Genomic DNA, 25,219 nt, shown 5'->3' on the forward strand with positions numbered 1-25,219 from the left:
TCCCGACAGGCAGGGCTATCTCTCTCCAGCCCCGGCCCTGCCCCTAAAGCTGGAGGGTGAGAGGCACAGCCAGCCCCGGGAGGGAGACGGGCAGCATCACCCCTCGCGGGCAGCGCCTCCCCGCTGCGCTGTGGGAGCGAGAGGGAGGTCTCCTCCTTCTCTCCCTCCCCGCCCCGCTCTCTCTCCTCCCTCCCTCCCGTCGCTGCCCGCCTGCCTCCGTGCCCGCAGCCGCAGCGCAGGGGCAGGGGAGCGGCGCGGCAGGCACAGCCTCCCGGCGGGCGCCCGGCGGAGCGCAGGCGGGCGGCGTTGGCTGCTCCCGGCCCCGCCGCCCGCAGGCCCCGCCCGGCGCTCCCATGGCGCGGCGGCCCCGAGCCAGGTGAGCCGCGCTGCCTGTTGCGCCGAGCCGAGCGGAGCGCAGCGCGGCGGAGCCGCCGGGGCCGCACGCCGAGAAGTTTTGCGGGAAGGCGCCGCGATGTGAGTTGCGGCGCCCCGCGGATGCGCTGGGCGGGGGGCGGCAGCGCCGGGAGGGAACTCGACGGGGAAGGAGCGGTGGGAAGGCGATCAGCGCTGCCGCCTCCGAGGGGCTCCCGCCGTGCCGTGTGCCACCTTGCCCGGCGGCGATCGGCGAGGGCCGCCGGAGATGCCCCCTCCCTCAGCCCGTGCTGGGGAACCTCTGGTGTCCGTGAGTCCTGGGGGGTGACGGGGTCGGGATTCCGCGGCGGCAGCGGGAGACGGGGAGGGAATCCAGAGGCGGAGGCTGCGGGAAGGGGGTTGACACCCTCTGACTTAGGAGCAAAGGAGGGATTTGAGACCCGCGGCCCCCGATCCCGTACGGGAGCGACATCAGAAAAAGGGGTGGAAAATCAAGCGCCCCTCCCATCGGTGCGTGTTCCCGGGGTGCCTGCCGGAGGTCGGTCGCGCTGCTCGGCGTGCGGGCGGCGGCCGGGGCGCCGAGCGGGGCCGCCGGGGAAAGGGGGCGGCGGGGGCGGGCACGGGTGGGAAGACGCCGTGTGTGTTGCCGTAGGATTTTTCCACTTTGAGACCGATCAGGACCGGTCGCTACGGTTCGGGCGGCGGTGGCCGCGATGCGGGGGGAGGGGGGAACAGGGCATCTCCCTCCGAATGCGAGCAACAAATGGCAGCGGCGGTGCCTGCTGCGCCCAGGTGAGCTGCGACGCCCCCGCTGCCCGGGGAGGCACCGGGCGGGACCGTAGCGGGGGCGCTGGAGCTGCCCCGGGGGGACCGTGGCGGCGTGCGGGATGTCCCCGGCCCGGGACAAGAGCGGGGGTTCCGGGGTCCCGCCGCCGCGGGGGCTCCGTGCGACCCGGAGCTCCGAGCGGGACACGGTCGCGACCTCTGAGCCCGCACAGAAATGGCGTGATTTCTTGCAGCCAGCGGGTACTGGGTACTGTGTATCTCTGGGAACCGAGGGCTCTTCTCTCGCCTTTCTGGCAAGCTATACGTTCTGAATTTCCCTCGCCAAAAATTTGGAAAATGCCTCAGATGTGCCAGCGAGAATTCTTTCCTTCTTTTCTTCTGCCTTCAAGAATTAGAAGATTTTGGAGTATCAGTTAGAAAATGTGAAAGTGATTCGGGCTGCAGGTTATCGTCCAATCTTTCTGATTGTCCCTAGACAGCAGAAGTGGTGTAATTACAAAATGAAAACGGGCAAACAACTTGAAAAGCATAAACAGACCAACCACCTAAAGAGTTAGAATGAGAACCAGGCAAACAACATTTAGTGCTCTCCTCAAAGAAGCAATCCTAGAGTTATTTACATAGATATGAAAATGACCGAATAAGCTAAAGCTTTTGAGATTATTGGAATTAATTAGAATGTAATACCCATGAGAAAATGTTACAGATTTGGTAAGGAAAGGAAAATAACCCTTCTTGAAGCTGAAAACTCTGACTGGGGTAGCCTTTTCTAAATGCTGAAAAGACCTGTCAAAAATTTCTTCTTATGGTAACCTGTCTAATAATTAGTAGGTTTAATTTGGAAGGTGTGCGTCACGCCCTACTCAAAGCTGTAGCTGTGATAGGCTTTGATATAGAGCACCACAGTGTTCCTATGGCTTACCTATTGATATTATTCTTAGTAATTTAATTTAAAAGTATCAGCTTCTAGTTTGGTTTAAAGGGAAAGAAAATAAGCTGTAGAACGAACTAAATTTGCAAAACCTTTGCTACATTCAGAGTCTAATTTTCTAGTTGAGTTTCTAAATAGTAAAATTGCTCAAAAATTAATTATAACTGTTGATTGCGGCAGCTCTTGTGTGAGTTGCCTGGATTTCTGTGGGATTACTTCTACAGGTAATATTCTGATGCCCCAAAACAGCCCATGGTCAGAGGGTTCCAGCATGCAGCACCGTGTAGGGTTGTGCCCATTGGTGCTGATGAGGCAATTTGGACTTGGGTAAAAGAAGAATCTGAGGTTAAGTCCAGATCTCTTGCATTTACGCAGCTATTGCTGGCTGGGTCATTGAACCCTGATCTTGCCTTCCCCTGAGGTCTGCTGAAAAATTTGCGCTGACTTCAGTCCAACCAAAACGAGCTTCTCCTGTGTGATGGTAGTTTTCAGTCGCCTCAGGGCGGGTTGAAGCTGCTGAGCGTCTTGGAGATCAGGGCCTGAGGGAATGAGGATTGTACCTGCAATTATAAAGAATCAATGTGTTTTGCCTCAAATGTGAGATTAATTGAAAGAGAAGCGTCATTTGATAGGTATATAAGTCTGTGCGCCACATCCAGTCCTGAGCTAATAAAGTCCATGAGAGCTTTGCCTTATATAAATGGGATAGTGAGACAAGGGTACAGGTGTGATTTGTCTTTTCCGTGTGTTTTATGGATCTGTATTTCAAATCATTTGGGAGGTAGGAAATTCGTCCTGCTCTCACTGAAACAGCATTCGAGTAACTAGAGTTACAGAGTAAGTGCATGATATGTCAGCTCAAGAAATATCCTCCTGGCAGGAGAGCTGGAATTTATAAAATTCAGCTGTATTCAGAAGTGCTAACTCAAGTGTCTAAAGCCAAAGAAAATGTATTGCTTCGTTTCAAAAGCACCTTTAGATGTTCAGCTAAATAATAAGGTGCTTCTGAGTCTTGCTTTTAAGGATATTTCCTGTCACTTTACTAGAAATATTTATGTGAATAACACAAGGGATACATGGCTCACTAGCAGGAAGATTTTAAACTTTTTAATGAAGTGGATGATTTAAGCAAGAAGGAATATGGGTAGAAATATTTGTTGCTGCCACTCCAGTTAATCAGAAGATGAACTAAGGAAGGTACTTCCTCTCAAAGTGGAATACTGCATTTTTAATGACTTACAGGATTTGCATGGAACTATTGTCCTTGTTGTCATCTGCATGCCTGGTCTTTGGATCAGCACTCATTAGAGAATGCAAATTAAATTAGTGTTCTGTGGCTAGCAAAATAATACTCCTAATTTTGCTTCATTCAATAAGCCTTGTTCATAAGCTTAGAGAAAACTCTTGTGAGGCAATTTAGAAACTTACAATAATGTAAAACAGAACCTTATTTCAAAATGATGGTATTTTGAGCCAAGAATAAATTATTTGAGTTCATAGAATATGTAGCATTTACCTTGGTTTGTTTGGCCAGCCATTTTTACATTAATATTTTATTTGCTAAAAGTAACCTCCAGAAAGTGCAATTTTAATAGAACACTTACAATGTTCTATACAGTACACTATATAGTACTGGTATGAATTAAATGCCAGTATGTCTACAGAAAGTACAAGCAAAAAGGATATAGGAATTTCTCAGCACCTTCCATAAGTATTTTTAGAAGGATTACAGCCTGTAGATACATGGATGAACAAGGTATATCTTCTGCTTTTAATTCCAATGTGCTGTGGGTGAAGTAGTATCAAATTTAGAGATGTTTTGAATTTAATCTCTGCTTCTAGTTTGAGTCCAGCTCTTTTCATAAGTAATTTCTGTGCTTCCGTCATTCTGGTGCAGTTTGTTAGTCTGGATGTACAGCAGACTTGTGGGTGCATCCCAGAGGGAAAAAGAGTGTGATGTGCTATTGGTTTTACTCACTGCTTCATCAGAGCTTGTGGTTCAGATAAACAGTTGTTGTGGAACTCACTGTGGAGGAGGATGTCATTAGTTCACAGTGCTTGAAGATGCATGATCCTGCTTCGTGGAGATCTCTGTGGGTGACTGGTGCCTGAGTCTGTGCTTGCCACTGATGACCTGCACCGCTTATCCCTGTGGGCTCATCAGCACCTCTGTCCAGCACCAGCTTGCTTTACACACTTTGTTTAAACTTGGAAAGGCAAATGCAGTGCCTACTGTTACCAAACAAGAAAGTAGCTTTTATTTCTCTCTCCCTGGATATTTAAATGCTCTGTTGAGTACCTTCAGCAAGCAGACCTTTTTAAAAGATTGATATATTTCTGACTGACTTCCATTCCACAATGGACATGGAGAAGTCCTTTCACTGTAAGGATCATCCCTGCTCCTGAGTTCTGTTTTCCATCAGCAAGGAAAAGGCAATGGTTGCTGAATTAAAATGGTGTTACTTTCTCTGGAGGGTGTGAAATTCTGTAGGGATGAAAAAAAGAGAGGTAGACAAACGGGAACAGATGAAGAAGGCCAGATGCCCTCAAAACAGGGGAGAAGTAGATGACAACAGGGAGAAAGTAGTGGTTGATCTGAGTAATTTGACTCTTGAAGTTGAGGTCAGCTGGGCTGTGCCATCGCCCTCTGTCTCAGCCCCATGCTGTGCCATGAGTTTGTCACAGGCCTTCAGAAAAGATGTGTTGGTTGATTTTCGTGGGACTAGAAGCCTTGCTGGGGAATTGAATTTGGCTGTTTGTATCTTAGTTCTGCTGACAGAAAGGAGATAAAAAAACGCCTCTTGAGGAAATGGGACTGATAAAAGGCCTTTCCAGAGCTGAATAATTGGACTTTTTACTTAAAACAGAGATGAAAATTAGCACTACAGATCTTGATGTACTTGATTAAGGTTTACCTCTGCTTTTCAACTAGCTAGTGTGCATGTTTTAAATGAATTTGGCACTTCATTAATAGCAGTTTCATAAAGCTGCTAACTTATCCTTGGAGAAGAAGAGAAAAGTTATCCTCTGCTTGCCAAATAGTACTATAAAGATATACTAATAAGAAAAAATGAAAAGTGATAGAAGTGAGTGACAATACATAAATGGGATGCTACTCTGGCTTGGAAGCAGGAAAGCAAATGGAGACTATTTAATTATTTAAGGAACAATAAATGAAAAGTCTGGTTCTCAAGTGACAGTAGAAGAAGAGACAAACAGAATTTTAAAAGGTTAGGAAAGGGAAACAATGCATAAAGAAAGTAGAAGGTGGACAGGAAGGGTCCAGAGAGTCAGGAGATAGACTTAAGATTTCTTTGGAGTTTTCAGTTGGAAAATATTGCCTGTATATTGTGGTGCTTGCATAACTGACAGTATTTTACTCAAATTGCGGAAGTTTGGCACACAGTATTCTCCTGGGGGGTCACTTCATGTTCCCACTTCATCCTCTGCACGCACAACCTCAGTTAATAGGGCATGTGCTTTTAAAGATGGCATGTCTTAGTTGTCGGGTTCTCTTAAGAGGTTCACTTTGTGGATGCTGTTAGTTTTAATGGCGCTATCATTTACTTCTGTCAAAGTTGCTTCCTCCACCAAACAATAGCACTGGTTTTAAATTGAGTGTTTTTTGCAGTTTACCAAAACTGGGTTACACACTTTTGCGACTGTACTCACAAAAGGTATGTTGTATGTCAAGATCAGGAGTATTCAGCATTTCATTACGAATATTTGTATTCAGAGTTAGTGGGACATATGAAAAGCATACGAAGGCTGTTTCCCTGATGTAGATTACAAATGTGTATTGTTTTGGTGGAATTTGCTTTGTGCAAAATATTCTTATAATACTTACAAAGTATACATAATAATGTATAATGTATAATAATGTGCTTGTGAATAATTTGTGGCCAAAGGGTAAAGCCTTTGGATGTGAAAATAAATCCATGGTGCTTGCCATTCTAAAGGCATTGTAATTAAAAGAAAAGGAAAAGCACTGCATCAACAGTGTTGAGTTCCTGCAAGTACTCACTCACCTTCAAAAGCCAAGACAAATACTTCTTCCTCTTTAAAGAGGAACTGCAACAAAAATTTTGTGTGGAATTGCTTGTGAGGTCATATAAGTTAGTTAAGTTAGCAATGGTGATTATATACCTTAGTGATGAAACTTCATCTTGTCAGCATTAAACCAAAAATAAATTTAAGTTGCTGGTGTTTTAATTCTTGACTTTTTAACCTGTTTCTATTCTGTGTTTGGAAATGAAAATAGGCACAAACTCTTTAGACTTCCATTTCAAAAATTTTTATTTTTAATTCTTCACAGAGCAGTGTGTATTTTTTTCAATATACTCTTTTCCTAAAAAAAAAAAAAAAAAAAAAAAAGCAAAAACCCCAGAAAACCTTTTTTTTACACTCCTAAAAACACTTCTACAATGCCTTTTTTTTCACTCTGAAGATTTATTCAGAAATTTTGATGTTCCATTACACTTACCTCCGTCTAGGCAAAAAAAACTGGTATTTGCCAGGAACAAAAACTGTAGAATCAATATATGCAAATGCAGGAGTTGCAGAAGACGGAAGGTCCTCAATGGTAGGAGACTGTTCACAAGACTGGAAATCGGTAAATTCAGGTGTTAGTCTTTATTGTAAACCTTGCTAGAGCTGGGTTTGGTTTTGTTGGGGTCTTTTTCCTAGATGTACTGCAAATGGTCTTTAAATTTTTTCTTGATTCTTACGTTTTATTAAATGTAATTATTGTTATAAATGTCAAAAGAGTGACCCTTAGTTGTTTTTTTTTCCTCCTAAAATGAAGTTAACATGCTAATTCTGTCATTGCAACCTTCAAATACTGTGATGGTGTTTCTAAATGTCCTTTTTGCCCTTGTTTTCAGCTTTGTTGACCAAGTCATTGAGATGAGAATTGGTGACTTTTAAACAGTCTATTTCTAACAAAGTTTGTAATAGAGCATTACTGTTCATGAATGCATGTCAGTCCCAGTCTGCACAAGCACTAAAAGGGAAGGCATGTATCAAGAGATCTGCTTTTAAGTACTCATTTTCAACTTTGTTGTTTTTTGGGTGAGCCTGGACCTGTTCTCTAGTGGGAGCACCAATTTTTATTTTGCTGCTGCAAAGACGTCTTCTCTCTTTCAAAGATTTAGAGATTCCTAACAGAAATCTTTTTCAAAGGGATGGTCTATATCATGTTATACAATGAGATACAAGTGGGAAATTTGGGTTTCTAGGATCTTCTAACTCAGAGTGAAATAACTCCTCGAACTTCAGATCACAGTGTTTCTCAGACCTTTAGTTGTCACCTCTAGCACACTGCATATAACCAAAGCGCACAATTCGAATAGAATAAGAACATGTCAACTTCCACTGAAAAGCAACACATGGATGACAGCAGGCAATCCAGGTAATCTTTTCTTTTCCTGTCTGCTTTGAGGCTGCAGAGCTGACATGTCATGTCCCTGTGCACCAGATGTGTGACCACTTCTTGGTTATGAGCAAGACTGTTGTCACTGAAAGGTTAATAATTTCTGTTCAGAAAATCTATTGGTCATTTGCTCTTTCCAGAGTCTCTCGCAGGTTTTGCCCTTTGGCAGAAAACATTTTATCTGTATTCTGCTCATCACTTTCATCAATTACTTGCTTGGCTTATTGGCATTTCTGATGCATAGTGGGTGTTAGGAATAATTTCTTGACAGAAAGGGTTATCAAACATTGGAACAGGTGTTTGAGTCACCATCCTTGTAGGTGTTTGGAAGATGTATAGATAAGGCACTTAGGGACATGGTATAGTGGTGGACTTGGCAGGGCTGAGTTAACAGTTGGACTCAGAGATCTTTTCTAACCTAAACGGTTCCACGATTCTATAAATACTTATTTTGCTAGAGTAGGACTTGACAGGATTTAGACACACAAGAAATCTAAATCTTTGGCTCAGGAAACAATCCTGATGGATACAAATGGTATTTCAATAACTTTCGATCCAAAAATGTTTCTTGCAAAGAGACAGGACTGTTCTTCTTGCCAGTCATGGCAGGTGCTCCATCTGTACAAATACCACCTAATTTGAACGAGCCAAGCTTAACTTTTTTTTTTTTTTTTCCCCCACTATTTGCCACATATTTGACAATTTTTTCTCTATTCTTTAAACAAGTGTGAGGCAGCAGTGTGGAATGAAATAGACAGAGGCCAACCAATTACTTAATTATAGTAGATTTTTTTTAACACGTTAAAAAACAACAGTCAACCATGCAGTGTCAGTAGCATTCCAACTTCCCTTGGTTGTGAGTAAAAAATTAAAAAATTGCATGCATCTGTTAAAAATTGAAATGCATCCTGTTGTATTGTCTAATGCCATCTCAGCCATTCCCATTTGTCATGCTGTGTGAACAACTATGGACATATCAGCTGCGTGCCATTCTTTCAGTCTGGTTTGTGCAGCAATAATTTATGTACCCTCTTGTATCCAGGCTTTGTTGTCTGAGAACAGCCCTTTCTCACAAGCTTGCCATAAGGGATATTTGCTATTACACCTTTGTCACTGATTTCAGCTCACAGGTGTGTATTTATTTTTTTCCATGTAAGTAGCTGTCATCCTAGGGATCTTTCTTGAGTTGAAATCTGACCACAGGTCAGATGAAATAAAATATATTTTACATTTCTTTCAGGACTAATTTGTATAAAAGTACCATTCCAATCTGGACATCCCATGTGACTGTATCACCACAAACGTACTTCTTTGTATGGAGAATGGACAGGAACTTCCTTGACAGAAACAATCTCTATGCAGTGTCAGCTCCATGCTCTGTCATCTTAGTGGTTTTTTTTTCACTGTGATGTGCATGACTTGGCATGCAATGCTTTGATGATAAGTAAAATAAATGAATTTAAAAAGCTTATGGAAGTTTGAATTAACTGGGAAATCATTAGAAAAACATAAGGTGAGTGAGGTTGCACAGGTCCTTGATTTTCCCCTTGCCGTGGGGTTGCAGAGCAGGTGTTCTGTGGGGTCCCAAAAAGGAGTCTTGTTGACTGGAGTTAGTGTGTCTTGTTTCATTGAAGCAATGTTTAATCAGTCAGCTAAGATTGTAGTTTTAAATTCTGATTCTTGAAGCTGTGGAGTGCAGCTTTGAATACCGAGTAAATGCTTGTGCATCTGCAGAGGGAGACTAAAATATCAGGTTTGCAGAGCAGTTCTTCTTTAATGTAAAGCATTGGTGGGCTAGGGGCTGATTCTGTGACCTCATGTGTTTTTCCATTCACTTGGCTGCTCCAAGTAGCCTCCTCCATTTCCTATGCATCCACTTCTAATGGATGTAAGGCTAGGGATTTGAATTTGATAAATATCGGTATTGAGGTAGAATTGACATTTTTGTAAACGTAGATGTGATGTGTGTATGAGGAGCTAATGTGACTTTAAAAGCAATTGGTTTCAGCCCTTCCAACATTGTTTCTGCATTTTGGACGTTTTACCTGTGTTTTACTGGCAGGTAAAGGGCATTGACAGGCTAATATTTTAGTGACTTCAAATACCACAGCTGACAGAGCAAAATTGAATTTTTAAGGATCAGCTATCAGTGAAGTGCACTTTAGCATTCCCATCTAGAAAAAAAAAAAAAACCAACTATGTTTGTTTTTAATTACAGATACTGAGCTGTTGTGGTCAGTTGATGCAGAGGTAGCCTGACTGCAGAGGTGGAATGTTTGTGGTAGTGAAAATTGGAGACTGGTGAGAGGTTGGCTTCTTGCTAACATTGATTGATATTACTCAGATTCACTGTTTTTACTCATACACCTGACTGTTCTTGGAAGTACCTAGCAGCTTTTGGCATGGAAGTGTTGCTCCTGGAAACAGTTTCAATCTGAGAAATTAGCCAGAAACTTTGACCCTTTTCCGGTATAACTTAGACTAGATGATTTTATTAGACAACTAAATAGTTGTACCTAAGCTGCCTCTAAAAATATTTTGCACTTGAACTTTATTAGTCTTGAATATATTCCTCTTTCAAATGAATTTTTATAGTTCCTACTAAATAAAGGATGAACCCGGGAAAAGCAAATTAAAAGCAGGTGATCTGTACCTTCACTTCCAAAACAAATGCAGTATAAATAATTACATTCTTTTCAACATTTTCACACCAGAATCGGAAAAAAAGACTGTGTAAACCTTCTGAAACCTGTTTCCTGTGCCATTGTACTCCTTCAGGTTTGGGAGAAACACTGTAATCCTCAGATGCCATAAGGAGAATATCGCTATTCAGTGGTTGTGGCAACAAGAAAGAAAACACTGGGCTGAGTGCCAGGTGCCCCGCACTGGGTCACAGTGCCAGCGTTGCAGAAGGACATGGGTGTGTGCAGGCTCCCTGTGAACCTCCACACCACAAGGACAGGATGTACCTATGGCCACATCAGACCATAGCTTTGGGGCGCACCTCTTTTCTTAAGGGCTCTGTGGGACATTGCAAAGTTCACCTTACCTCCTTATCCTGTGCTGTTACCCATAATGGTGGAAGCCTTTAATTTTTCAGTAAGGATTTGACCCTTGGTTCATTTGAAGGGTGAATTTGATTTCCTTGCTCCTGTAGAAAAAACAAACAAACAAAGCAACAGCGCTGGCCACTGTCAGTACTGATTCATCAGATGTCAAGGGGTTGGTGCTCTTCAGCTTGGGTTTGCGTGTCAGGATTTAGGGAAAATGGAGTGAGAGGAAAGTGCTGTCTGTAAAGAGCTGGCAGATAAAATACCCTTGTAAGAAGGCTCATCTGAAGAGATGAAGGGCAGAGTAATCAGCACCTGAAGAAACGTTTCCTTTAAGGTTTGTACTTCTGTTGAGAGGTAAAAGATAAAACACACCACTGATACTACAGCATGTCCTTGCTAAGCCTGCAGCTGCTTTCCTGGGAGCCCCAAAGGAGGCATTTTGATGGGCCCTGAGAAAGAGTGTTTTGGATATGCATATAGGTCAAGGGGATTTGTCAAGGCTGAGGCATGAACACTGGTGCAAAGGCCAAGTCACGGAGCTCCTAATGCATCCAGTGAGGCATCTCAGACAGGAGCTCAGTCTCTGGGCTCACAGGTGTGTAACAGGCTCACAGCTGCCAGCAGTGATGGGCATCCCTTAAAGGTCTGTTCAGGAGCTGAGCTTGTCTATGAAAGTGGAGTTTCTTTATAGGTTGGATGGCTGGTCCAGGGTGAAAAAGGAATGATGTCAAGTTTTTAGTACCTGCTGCTGCCAGATTCAGTTACGCTTACTGCACTCTAGAATACCAGTTTGATTGTAAACATGAATATTGTCTGTGTAAGGAGGTAGTGCTTTTAGTTGCTGTTGTTTTCATAAGACCTTCAAGGTTGTGATTGAGGACTGAAGGAGGGCTTTTCCAAAGCCTTACAGAGCTAAAGGGCTGAATTCCTTTTCCTTACTGAATGGCATGGTGTAGGGGTGAAATGGGTAGATGAGATTTCAGTGTTCCCAGCACTGTGTGAAAGGGAGTCCCCATGTGTCTTTTGCAATATGGGTTTGCAATATTTTCTAACTTGCCAGGCATTTCTCCTTTGTTTGGTTTTGCTTCCCCGGTAGTTTTAAAACCTTGTTCTAATTTTTCCCTGAACCAAAGTGATGTTTAAAGAACATAAAAGTCCATGAAAGATGTTGGTTCAACAAAGAAGAAAAATCCTAGAAGATGCTTAGGAGGTCTGAAATGGGAGGTGAATAGTTCTTTTCCTCTCTCAAGGGAAAGTGGTCCTTCTCAATAAGAAGGTGAAGTGTTCTCAGGTGACAGAAGAGTCTTCAAAATGCTTTAAAAAGTACAAAATCTCTGTGTTTCCCAATCAAGGGGGAAAGATGTTTTATTATAGCATAGACCTGTAATTAGTTAATAAAAAGTAAGCTGTGTTATTTTTCTTGAAAGTATTTTGATACTAATGAGAATCTCTACAGTCCCTAAACATTCCAGAGCTTGCTTTTTATCCTGCTGTCTTCCCTTTTCACTGCTGCTGGTCTCAGAAAAAGCTGTTTACCCCTCTCTTCGAGGTGTCAGCTACACAGAACTCTTCCAAGGTACCATCTTGACCCTTTATGTGGGCTAAGGGTAGCATGAAACAGGGCAGCAAAAGTCTTTCAGTGCAGGTGCCTGGAGCTGGCCTTCCTGTACCCTTGCTGGAACTGATGGCTGGAGGTGCTGGGGAAGAAGCTGGATTTTTTTTGAAGCGAGGAGACCATGGGAATGTGCCTAGGTTCAGACTTGAAACTGGAGTTGTAGAGAGATTGTGATTAGATTGGTTTTTAGTTTAAAAGCATCAGTATTGTAGATTTAATTTTCCTTTTTTTTTTCTTTTTTTTTTTTTTGTTTTGTTTTGTTTTGTTTGAGAATCACTCATATTTAAAGATTTCAGGTAAACCTGTGTCTGAGCTTGGTGGAGTTGCTTTGATTTATGTGGGTGTAAGGCGTAATAGATTTATGTCCCTAATGTGCATGGTGTCTCAATTTTTTACAGACTTACGCAAAATCGTAATGAAAACACCGTGAGAATGGATGTTATTTGTACTGATTTCAACACAGGATATTTCCAGATGGGAACTGAGGTATTGTTCCTAACTTGCAATATAAAAATACTTGAAATAACTGTTTCTGGGACTTTAGTATTATCTATTGAATTCATATCTACCCTTGTCATCTGACAGACTACTAAAACAAGATTCTGCTCAAAATGATGGAAGTGACAGTCATACAATTCATTTCATTCCTGCTGAGCCCTGTTAGGTAGTTAGTCTGGGGAGATTTGGATCTTGCTTCAGTCATTCAAGGGCAGTCCTTTGGAAGGGATTTGCAGAATACGTAATTGTGCCCATAAATCCTTCACTCCCCTCTGCAAACAGGGTAGAATTTCTGTTGCGATCCTACTGTGTTGAGGAAGCAGCATTTTTCTTTGGTTTTTTTGGTTTTTTCTCTCCGTTTTTAGAGCCCAGCAGTTGTGGTGAATTCCCTCTGTCATGGGTCACCCTTTCCTTCCTCTGCGGTGTTGTTATGTGGAAGTGCTTCTGTGTTCTGTCAGTGTTTGACCCCTTCCAGCTGGCAGTGGATCTATGTATGGGCACCCAAACTCTGCCCTTAGCTACACTTGTGAAAACCTGTGGCATTATACTGTTGGCTTGGAAAGGCTTAAGAAATCCCATGAGATCCACTCCGCTGAAAGTCGCTCTGTAAATGTTAGACAGGGCTGTTGTTTTTGTTCTAGTACGTTTTACTTTAAAGCTGCGCCTGAGCTGCGGTCGATGATGCTGTTTAACATTGAAAAGGAGGCACAGATTTGGAGTATGAGGTGTGCCGAGCTGTCAGTGGAGTTTGTCACTGAAACTGTCATAGCTGGGCACCACAGCAGTGTCTGTGCTGTGAGGAAGACCTGCTCAGTGGGCTTCTGGTTCCTGGCAGCATTCAAGCCACTGGTCACCATGGAACCATCCTCCTCAACAGCCTGATCTCCTTTGGGAAAGAACCAGGGCCATCTGCTAGCAGGGTTGGCAGCAGTGGTGCCCAGCAGCCTGAGGCATCTTGGTGGATCCTGACCTTGCACAAGAGTGAGTCCCAGGCACCAGAGGATGTTTCGTCTGGGCCAAGAAAACTGTGTTTAGGTCTGACACGTTCCTAGCATCATCCAGTACAGAGGAAGCACAGGGCTGAGACACCCCTTTGGTCTTCAGGCTCTGAGGACTGACCCATGGTGGTGCAGCTGAGTGCCCTGTGACTGTGAAACAGTAAAGGAGATGTATGCTGGTGTATGGATGGGCCCATATGATCCTTTTGCTTAATGATTAGTGCAGATCCACAGGGAATAATGTTCAGGCAGATACTGTACTTACACAGCATCTTTGGCTGATGCTGATCATCACCAGTGTGGAGGTTACTTCATGCAGCTGGTCCACAAATAACCAAAGAGCTTGAATAGTTGTCTCATTCTTCTTTTTAAAAGTGTTGCAGTGAGAGACCTGAGCAGATTGAAGTTGCAGTCAAAAACGCCCTGGCCTGAGTAATTTACTTTAATTCTTGATTTCTGTCTTGGGATCCTGCCAAGACCAGGAAATAAATTATGAGACGTGAGGAAGGTAAGCAGAAGATACAAAGACAGGTATTATACACCTCCAGGACTGCTGTTGGGTATTTTTGTCTACTTCTAAATTTTGTAAAATTTTCAAAAGTAAGAGTTCTACGTATTTTTTTTCCAGACTGAATGGAAATGTTGCCATTGGTTAATACAGAAAGGAAGTCAGAAATATCAGAATTGCTTGTGAATTATTTATGTATCCAATTTGCTGTTGTGAACGGAGGAAAAAGGATCTTAAATGCTGTTAATTACTGTGGATTTTATTTCACTGACTCTGGTTGTAGCTGCAGGCCATGTAGCCTCCAGAGGTGACCTGGGTGCCATGCAGTTTAAGGGCACTTCTGGAAGGGAGGAGGGAATGTGCAAAGTGTTCACTGCTGGGTAGTCAGGTGACATCTTGGATGTTTTATCATGTTAGCAGAGAAAAGTGATGTTTTTCCTTCAAGTCCTGAAGGATTAACAGCTTTATTTATATTTCTTCTGGTATGTCCAGAACAGAAAAAAGAACAGGAAAAAAACTTGCAATTCTGTAGTACAGCAACTTCACATTTTTATTCTGTGCTTCCTATATTCAAGGGATTTCCTAGCAAGAATAGAAACATCTGCAGTAGCAGCTCCTATTTATGTTAATCTTTTCCAATCAGCATGCAGCCTGAAATAATTACAATAAATGCACTGTCTGCTCCAAACACTCACAACTTCCATTTATTTCAGGCTTCTTTGCTTCGGAAGTCTGAGAACATAATCCTTCATTCTGCTCTGCTTCATCTCCTTTGCATGAATTTATCCAACAGTATCTTTTGTGAGCTTCATTAACAATGGTCATGCCATGATAAATTACATAAATTGAGAAGTTTTTAATTAAATAAGTTAACAAAACAACCCCACAAAGCATAGTAAATTTAATTAGGTAACATTTTCCTGTAATAAGTCTGCACACGAGGTGTGTAATGAAGTAGACCAGAGTAAAATCTGTAATCTGGAGGGTTTTAGATTTCAGAGCTGCAGAAATAGTTTCTTTTTAAAAAAGGTATTTTTAAAAGATGATGTGCTAAACATACCTTGTTGTGCAAAGGATTATGCAAACTTGGCAGAAAAACTATAGTTACTGACAAAGACATGACTAAGAGTATGTTTGAACAGAAGAAGACGTATCTTCCACTTTTTCCCCCTCTGCTTCTTCCACAGCTGCTCCCCAAGTGAGGGTCATTTTCTCCAACTTGGCAGGTGTGCTTTGGCTCTGTGTGAGTGGGGTTTTTTTTTTGGTTTTGGGCAGAATTGACGGGTGTTTTTGGTCAGATTGGCTGATGTATGTGGTAAAAAGAGCACATTCAGAGCAGAGTCTCCTTGCTGGTGCTGTGTGCGTTTAGCTGGGCTGCTTGCCCAGGTACGTGGGAAGGAAAAGTAAGATCAGCCTTGGCTCATGTGTGGAGTGCTGTGGAATGACTTCTCAGGTGTCCTCTGCAGCTAACAGCATCTGTCTTTGCTTTTTCTTTCCTGAATTTGCATCCAAAAATATTAAGATTGTTACCCCTGCCTCCTACCCTCTTACACCGCCCAGCTAGGCTGCTTTTGTTTGGGCAATGCTCCCATCTAAGGAATTTGATTCAAAAGTAAGAACTTTGCTTTTCCTTTATGTCCAGGATAGCTTCATGACAGTAAATTGTACTCCAATTTTTGATGGTGAGACTACAAAGCAATTAAACAACAACAACAACAAAAAAGTAGAATAGGACACAGAAAGGAAATCTTTAAATTATGAATATTAGTTTGTGTTTTTTCCACACTCTGCGGTCAGAGAGAGCAGTGCAAAGGGAGTATGCTGATACATCACATTTACTGTTTTGGTTTGGTCGTGCATAAAGTCAGAGTAAGCTTTGTAATTGTTTTTCACAAGTGTAAATGAGTGTCTATTGAAGGCTGTGAAAAATAGTTACCAGTATTTATTATCTCTGTGAAGTATCCTTTTTATATTTTAATTTAGGACTGATTTAGGGAGACGAGTCTGATGTCAGCAATATCAGTTTACAATTTGGGGTGGATCTCTGGTTTTTGGAGCCCACTTACATTGTTTACCAACAAACTCTGAAACCAGGGAATGGGACTTTTGGACATTCTGTGAAAAATACATAGCACTATGTCATCTGATTTGTGTGTGCATATAATTATCCTGCTATCTGCAAGAGACATGTAGTAGTATTTAACCAGGTGAGGTCTGTTGTGAAGATGGAACGGCAATTTACCTGAGCTGGTGTATAACTCCTAACCAGAAAGGTCACAGAGTTGTAAGCAGGTGGATCTCTTACAGTTTTCTGACTCACAGAATACAGTTAGTTGCCCACCAGAAGACATTATAAAGCATTTCAGCATGTCTGTATATCCTATCTCTCTCTGTTCCTGCCTTTTTACAATCAAGAATGAAGTAGCTGTAATTCTAGAGGAGGTAGGAGGGCGTAAAGTTTATGTAGCAAAGGACATCTATTTTACAGAAAATGTCCCACTTAAATTTTAGGGTTCTACCTGAACAGTTTGAGCAGTTGCCAGACAGCACTCCTAGGCTTGTAGGGTATTGCACAGAGATCATGACTGTACTCCTTTGCAGAATTCAAAATAACTTGTAGCACACATGGTAGTCTGGTGGTAAAGAGGGACACACAGGTCTGGAGAGCAGAACAAAGTGAAAAGAAAGAGTTAACAGGAACAAAAAGTAGAGGCAGAAATTAATGCATAGAAGCAGAGGGGGGAAAATTAGTGAAGGAAATATAGGAATTAAAATACAAAGTGTTGGTTGAGAAAAGCAGCTCACTAGCAGTCGCTCGCTAGGGTGAGAACGTTGTGTGTTCATGGAGAGATTCAAGCAGACCTTCCCTAGAGGTTTGTGAATCTTCCAGGTGAAGGACATTGGGATGAGCAGGAACACACTTTGCCTCCTAAAGTGTTACAGGTTAGGTAGCTGAGGCAGAGGAATTTTCTAATAGTATCTGGAAAAGAAGATATTAGAAATTAAGGTCTTGATGACAGGAGTATGTCAAATTAATGCATGATGTATTTTTGGAATTATACAATGTGTCATAAGCCAGTTTTGTTCCAGGGGAAATGTGACATCTCCTCCCTTGTGAGGGAGGTTTCCAAAGGGCTGAAAAGCAAGGAAAATGGAAAGCAAAAAATGAAGTTGTCAGGTGGAGAAGAAAAGCATCGCCTGTGCTATTTAAATTGTTCAAGTTGCTGTTGATGTATGCTGCTATTCAACCCCTTCTGAAAGCTCTGTATGTTTCGGCTGTTACACCTGTTTTCCATTTTCATTCTGTTCCAGGACAGTAAATTTTGCCTTGGCCTGTGAAGCCAGTCATATCCTTTTACATAGCAGTGACTTCTCAGGAAGCAGAAACAAAAATCTGTACTGTTTTCATGAAATACATGCTGTGCCTGAAAGACCTGTTTTTTGACTCACAAGAATGTGTGCAAGAGGATTTTGCTGGGCTGCTGAAAACATCTGAGCTGCAGTTTTACATACTGTATTCTTGCTTCTGCTTTCAGGATCTGGACTGTTTAAAAAGGAAATGTAGAGTTAACATCTGCAATCTGACATGGTCTTCCTTTTCAGAAAAATACTGTTTCTGGCATTCACGTTGAGAAAGAGGAGCCATCCTTTCCAAGACTTTCAGTATAGGTATGAAAATGTTCAAAGAGCTGTTAGTAATTATTATTCATTGGTGCTACTTTGCTTCTAGTACAGTGAACATATTTTTGAAGTAGAATTAAATCCAAGTCTCTCCAGGGGCTGTTGGTATTTTGCTAATGCTAAATTAAAGCGTGCCATGTGCTGTGCACTAGAGGTGGTCAGTGGTGGCTTGACAGAACATAATTGTGTGTGTGGCAGGGGTGCTCTGAGTCACTCTGTGGTAGGTGTGATGCAGCCACAGTCTGCTGGGAAGTCAGTCTCTCGCAGCCCCTTGTGTTTTCATGAGCAGGAAGATGACATTCCCAAGCTGCTTTCCATCCTGCCTGCAGGTTAGGTGGTCCAGCTCCTGGAGTGGTTATCCTGCATAGCCAATATTTGTTCCTTCTGCTTGTCACTTATCCCATTGCTTTTTCAACTCCCAAGCTGTAAATATTTAAAATGAGAAATAAACTAATTAGAAGCCATGAAATAGAGATGGAAGCTGAGCTTCCTTAAAAAATCAGCAAGTGAAAAAGCAGGTCCAAATTGGAGAAGAGGGAATGTAGTCTTAATAGTCTTCAAAATTTTCTTCCTGTTAAGCTGTTGAATCATGTGTTTGGAGGTATCAATATGAAAATTCAGTAGTGTTCGATCTTTGGGACATGCTAGCATATGTTCTTAATTGGTACTGTCCTGTTTTGAGCACTCATCCTCTTAATACATTTTTTGTTACTACTTTTCTTGACGAGGTCCTCACCATTCTCAGCCAGACACTTGGAGTGAGTTCACCCTGCCCAGATGACCCAGGATGACACACTCTCTCAGTGCATAGAGTCTTGTAGCATGGCTGGGCTGAAGTCTTAGTGGGAAGAGAACCACCACAGCTTAAGCTTGTGAATGGTGCACCTGAACCAGCAGAGTCACCATGTGGGGAGGTTTCCTAAAGAGCTGAGCTGAGGGCCTTGTTCCCAGGCTCTCCTTCTTCCCATTCTCTTTTCCTTCTCTCAGTGAGGGCTAAACTAGCTCAGGCAGTCATGCGCTGGATGTGGATAAGGTTTCCTGGAGATGGTAGATATGATCTCTGTAGCGTGCAGTAACTAAAGAGAAATGGATGGGATGCAATGCTTAGTGAGATACAGGTGCAGGCAAAGAACTGGGGGGAAAATCCCCCTGATGTGTACTGCACCTGCAGGGATCCTTGTTGCTTTCTTGGAGCAGGGAAGGAGAAGGAGCTGTGGCTGCAGCTCGGTGTGGGTGCTGTGGCTGGTTAAGCAGAGACAGAACAGAAGAGTTCAGGAGGAGAGTGTAAAAGAAAAGGGCCAGGAGACCTTCTGCTCCTTTGTTAAACCTTTATTAGATAAGGGGCCTAGAGATGGGGGCTCGGGGTGCACCCACCGCCACTGTTCCCTATGGTCGACGCCCAGGAGGAGGACGACGTCCCTGTCGTCACCAGCAGGACTGGAGCCTCTATCCTCACAGGGATTGTCCGTCCAGGGAGGTCTTCTTGCTTGGGTGCTGTTAAAGTTATAGTGACTCACTTGTTGGGCTGAAGTCAGTGTATTTAGCTTCCTTAGGTTTTTGCCATTTCATAGTGTGGGTTTTTTTGTGTCTTTTTAAAGTGGCTTGTTGTTTAGGGTTGTTTTCTATCTGGGCAGCAATATGATTTTAATATGCATGTGTGTGCAAGTCCTTATGGGAAATAGGGAAGTCCATTCTGGGGAGCAGCGGCTGGATTACTCAATGAGTTAAGAGGGGACAAGGGATACAAACGACTAAAGGTAGGGGAATAAAACAGATAAAACATGTGAGCGCTTTTTAACAGTGAACTCTTGGAGTTGAAAAAGGTAAGTACATCAGTTAGGAGTTCGAACTGGGGTTGGAACAAGAACAGGTAAGTGCATAAAAAGGGGTAAATTCACATGCAGTTTGAACATAAATTTTATTTATAACAGAGCAAAACATCTGAAGATTCATAGGGCTAGCATGATATTTGGGAATTGCTGTGTGGAATGGTGGCATTTTGTTAATTTATTTTGTAATCTGTGATGACAGTAAACTGAATATTGAACAGCTTAAATCTAAGCAACTGTCATTTCATGCTTTGGTGAAGAGGGAGTGGGTGAGTGAGATAGTAGGGGTAAATTGTTAATAGGAGTGAAACCAATATGTGCAGCTTTCTCTGAACCTACCCACCTCTTTTTTTGAGCATCTGGGGCTGTGCTATCTCAGCTTACCATCACTAATCAGACTGTAGATCTCTGGGGGCATGCTTTGCTCTCAGTTGCTCTGGTAGAAATCTAAACTTATTACCTGGATTACTTGCACATAGACCAGCAAAACCACATAAATGGATTTTGAGCCTTTTTTGTCATTGTGTTTCATGAGACATACTCTCATTTTTTGAGAGTGCTATATTTGTTTAGTCAAAGAAGAAACACTTGTTATCAAAATAAGAGAGCATTTGCACTATTGCCTTTTTTTTTCTTCTTTGTAGAAAATTTTACTGCTTTTAGTAGAATTAAAACTAAAAGAGTTCATTGGAAATTAATTTAAATTACTTACTTTGTTTAAAAATTACATTATCCTAGTCCACAATTTTTGTGCCTGCCTGTAAGAACATAGGACACAAACTTGACCAACTTAGTTACAGAAGTGTATGCTGATGTACTCGAATTTCTTCAGCTGTTTCAAGCATTTTTTCAGGGAAATTTTCCCCCTTCCTTGAACTCCATGGAGTCTTTTTCTTAAGTGTCCCACTGGTGACCCTATATATGCTTTTTAATGCTGTGTTCGGTTGGTCTGTTTATGAGTTGCCATTCTAGACTGCTCTCTCCAGAGATGTAATTTAGAACTGGTGTTTCATTCATTACTGTGCTTACCTTGGTCTGAATCTACAATTCTGTCTGTTGCTTAACTTTCAGACTGATGACTCATTCCTTTGCTTCATGGGATTGCTGCATGTGATCTTATCCCACTCTGAGATGAGCTTTGGGAGTGAGCTATCAAGAAATGTTTACAGAATTCAGCATAAATCACAATTCCACAGAGAAACTTACTTTATGGGGAAAAAATGGAAAAAAAAAAAAGGGTTTCCTATAACTTGGAGATGAATCTATACCTAAGGGACTCCATGTTTTCTCCCAGGTAGCAAGTGACAGGACCAGAGAAGATGGCCTCATTGCACCTGGGGAGGTTTTGACTGGATATTAGGAAAACATTCTTCACTGAAGTGGTGTTCAGGCATTGGAACAGGCTGCTAGGGAACTGGTGGAATCACCATCCCTGGAAGCATTCAAAACGTGTGTGGATGTGACACTTGGGGACATACTTTAGTGATGAACATGGATATGGTATGGTTAATGGTCAGACTTGATGATCTTAAAGGTCTTTTCCAACTTCAATGATTCTGTGATTTTAAACCATTTTAATAATTTATCTGTTACATATGACTCCCTTGAGTCTCGGTATATGCAAGAAGATACTCTCTGGCTTTCTGACCTTCATAAGAAGGTGTGCAGAAGCAGATTGGTGCTTCCATTCAGGAACAGAGAATCCACGTAAAAAAAGAAGTCTTAGTGAGATGTCCATTGTATTTGCAGGCGTTTTCCTTAGAAGAGCAGTTCCCTGCATGCCGTGTCCCTGTGTGACTTAGCAGCATCCTGTAGGTGTGAATTCCTGTCTCTGCAGAGCAGGATATGCAAAAGATGAGGAGATGGGTGGTGGAGGTAGACATGGTGACTAACTCTTTATTCCTGGAAGTGCACCCTCTGCGTGGAGGACGGCATTAAGTATGTCCCAGATAGGCTTCTCACACTGCGTCATTGCTGGGGGCTAAGCCATTTTCTCCAAGGATTCTGAACAGAAAGCTCTGCAGGAAGTGGTAGTGTGCCTCCAGGTTTAAACATATCAGCACTTGCATAATAGATTTATTCTTTATTATCCACGGTTGTTGTTTTTTTGGTGGTTTTTTTTGTGTTCTGTGGCATGGGCTTCAGATACTGCGCATGATGATTTTGCTCCTGCTGCCATGTGGTCTTACCACATGGTGAAGGAAAGATGTTGAGACTTGAATTATTTCATCTCCCAGAATCTGACAGTTTTATACTGCTGCTTCACTTTGTTTTCTTCCTAGTATCTCTTCTGGTATTTTTATTTTATTTTTTAAAAAATCAAACATTAAGACTGGTGATCTTTAACACAAAACTGATGTTCTTGTTTCTAATTAAAAGATAACTAGTGAACTGCAACTGAAAGAATTACCAGGGTGTACTTTTGCCTTTTTGGGGAGGCGGAGGGAATTTTCATACATCAATCTTGCTATTTTGCTAGGTCTGTGAAGACCACAAAGCTTCACTTCTCTAGGTGATCCTAACTTGTTCATACTGATTTTGAATGATAAGAGAAAATTTGCAATAGAGACTTGTCATGAAATGTGAGGAGTGAGTACCTTTATGCTCAAGGTAAATAAATAATCTCTTTTCTGTATTTAGGTACAAGTCTCAGCCAGCACTCTTGCTGATAGTATCCTTCAGAACTAACCTGGATTATTGTATGTGCAGAGTGCAAACTGTGAAATTACACCAATGTTTTTGTGGTTATCTGTTTGTAAGGGGTGTCATAGTAGCTAAAGGCAGCATAGAGTTTACACTGAGCATGTTCAACTGGTCTTCCAAATGCTGTGTTCACACCCCTTTGCTACCAGCCACCTGGGACCTATTTTCACCTGGTAGATGTTTCTTGTGGCCATTTAGAGGGTCTGCATGTCCACAGTCCACAAGATCTTTCTTCAGCCTGACTGCGAATGCCATGTTTGCACAAATTAGTAGCTAGGTGGTGAGGGTCAAAACTGAGGTTTCTCTAAAGTCTGTGTATTAGGTTCCTTCAGAGCACAGGGAAAACACGAAAGAGGAGTGTGGACTAATTCTGTTTAACAGCTTGTGCAAAATATATGTAGGAGTGTAAAGAAGAAACTGTCACTACTGAATCTCAGAAGAAGTAAATGTAAGAAGAATGTTTAGAATTTAGGGAGGAAGGAGAAAATGATGTGCACAGATATAATGTGAAGCATCAAGTTCTTGTTCGAAAAGGAAAGCTATTCAAAGGCCGTTTGGGAAATTTGGGTAGTTTTCAGTGGCATATTGTTGTTCATTGGTATCTTGCTACCAATTAACAAGTCTCTTAAGTTTTTGGTGCGTGTCATAGTATTACCACATACCTCTGCAGCTTGCTTACTAAGGCTAGTGAAATTTGTTTTTACTGAGGATGAGTATCCTCGTGGGACATGCATAAAGAGGTTGGCTGATTTATTCTTCACCTTTTGTAAAAGCTAGAATGTTTGTTACAAACAACTTGCAAAAAAAGAAAAGAACATTTTGTTGATAATGTTATGTGAACACAAATTTCCTGTGTGATTTTTTTATGAAGCAAAAGAAAAAAATAAGTGCAGCCATTTACCCCACATATTTGGCTTCTATCAATATAGAAAAATATTTATGCAAATGAATGTGACTTCTGTTTGGTGTTGTAAGGGAAAATATGTTTACACTTTACTTCTCTTTGCCATACTGCTCAATCTTGCTTACTTTATGTAGCCATGCTTGAATATAGCATGTTAATCAGTATTCTTATGAATTATCTGGGCATTTGAATTTCCTCTGCATGGCCCTTTTCCACCGTGAGAAAAGCTGTGAGCAGTGGTTTTCAGTGCTCAAAATTAATGACTGTGGGTAAGTGTGTGGTGGACTCCCTTTTTTTAGGCTTAGTACCTAAGGGAGTTTCTCTGCAGTGTAAGACAGAACTAGAAATTAAATTTGTTGTCTTGAAGTATAAAACCAAATAGTTCAGGGCATTTAAAAGGAATTTGTCTGCTATCAGTGCTATCACTACTATGAATTTGAAATGTGTTTCTGTTATTGTGAACTTGAAAATTCAGATAGTAGTTGGTTGGGTTTTTTTTCCAAGGCAGGAACTACATGATCCCATGATGTAGGTCCTTTGCTTATGTGTGGAGGTTATCCTCATGGATGACTCCCTTTGTGGCTTTGGAAAAAGCCTGGTCAAGCAGAGGTGCTCCCCTTCTCACCTCCAGGTTATCTGAACCTGTAGAAGTATTGAGCAGAGGTGGTATGCCTTGCTTCTGCAGTGTCTTCTGGTGCTTGAACTTTCCTTCCGAGCTCGGACTCCTGGGGGGCCCTGGGGTTTCTGGGTTAAGCAAATAGCCTGATAGATTGTTTGAATGATGCCAGGTGATGAAAACAGCTGTGCTGGCTCTGCTGGGGAATAGCAAGAGAAAGCCACACAAAATCCCTCAGTGAATGTAGTGACAGATACCAAGCAGACCCAGGGGCTCTTTGGCAAGCTGGGGACCAGTGTAATAAAAGCCTTTTTTCTTTTTAAGGCTACAAATCCCAACAGGAGGCTTCAGGGAAAACCTTGGTGGCTTTTTCCTGCAGAGTTGGTTTATATGGTTGGCCTATGTTGTATTCCTGTAGAGGGTTGTGAGTTGGCCTCAGATGTTCTAAGAGAGTATTGTAAATGAAGGATGGAAACATGTATTTCCTATTACTATCCATTTGACTGACATCTTAAAATTACTAACAAAAGTTGGAATTTTAGAAAGACTGTTCAGTGGATTTGTTTTGTTTTGAAGCTTTCTAGCTGCACTTTGAGGACTATCTTCTGTAATTTGTGTACAGAAAGCAGAATGGAAGTTTTCCCTTGTTTTCTTGCCAGCTTGAGTGTCATTTTGGTGCCCAAAAGCATCTTAAAAAAAAGGCCTAAACTTCTTTTCTCTCTCTCTGTTTGTTTGGTTTCTTTAAGAGCAGTGTTTTTAAAACAGCATGTATGAGAGTAGGCACCCAAGTTGGTGTTTGATGCATTGAATTCAGTTAATCACTTAATTGGTCCATGAGGTTCTTAGCAGTTTATTTACCTAAATAAATTGACTGTGTGTGACTTGTTGTAATTTAAAAAACTTCTCCTTTCAAGGGTTTACAGATAAGTTTATGCATATTTATTGGGGATATTGTCATGCTGTCAATTCAGTAATTCAATTTGTTGACTTCAGTTACAAAAATGAATAAACATTTGCAGTTTTGGTCCTTTCTTTTTGGATGTTGGTGTGAGTTAAAAAAGAAGGATACTATATTGATTTAGAGTCACAGAGCAAGACAGTAATTGTGTCTCTTCAGTGTTAGTTTGCTAATATAACCATTTCTCAGGAAGTGCTGTTCTTGTGGAAAGGATCATCATTTCACTTAATGCTATACACCGTGTTCCTTTCAATTAGTATTTTTAAAGGAGAACATCTGTAATTGGATCTGTTTGCTTACTGTAGTCATAGTGGAAACTATACTCAGTGGTAAGAT

At 41.8% G+C, this 25,219-nt stretch overlaps 1 protein-coding gene across 1 annotated transcript in view; it reads left to right on the forward strand.

Annotated features, from left to right (window-relative positions):
* The first annotated feature begins 332 nt into the window (after positions 1-332).
* Positions 333-25,219, forward strand: part of LRRC3B (leucine rich repeat containing 3B) — a 45,957-nt gene continuing 21,070 nt past the window's right edge. The window contains exon 1 of the mRNA XM_066320066.1: positions 333-474. The gene's annotated coding sequence lies outside the window, so the exon portion shown is untranslated. The remainder of the gene's footprint in view (positions 475-25,219) is intronic.

This window comes from Sylvia atricapilla, chromosome 1, assembly GCF_009819655.1.
Source record: "Sylvia atricapilla isolate bSylAtr1 chromosome 1, bSylAtr1.pri, whole genome shotgun sequence".
NCBI classification, from domain to species: Eukaryota; Metazoa; Chordata; class Aves; order Passeriformes; family Sylviidae; genus Sylvia; species Sylvia atricapilla.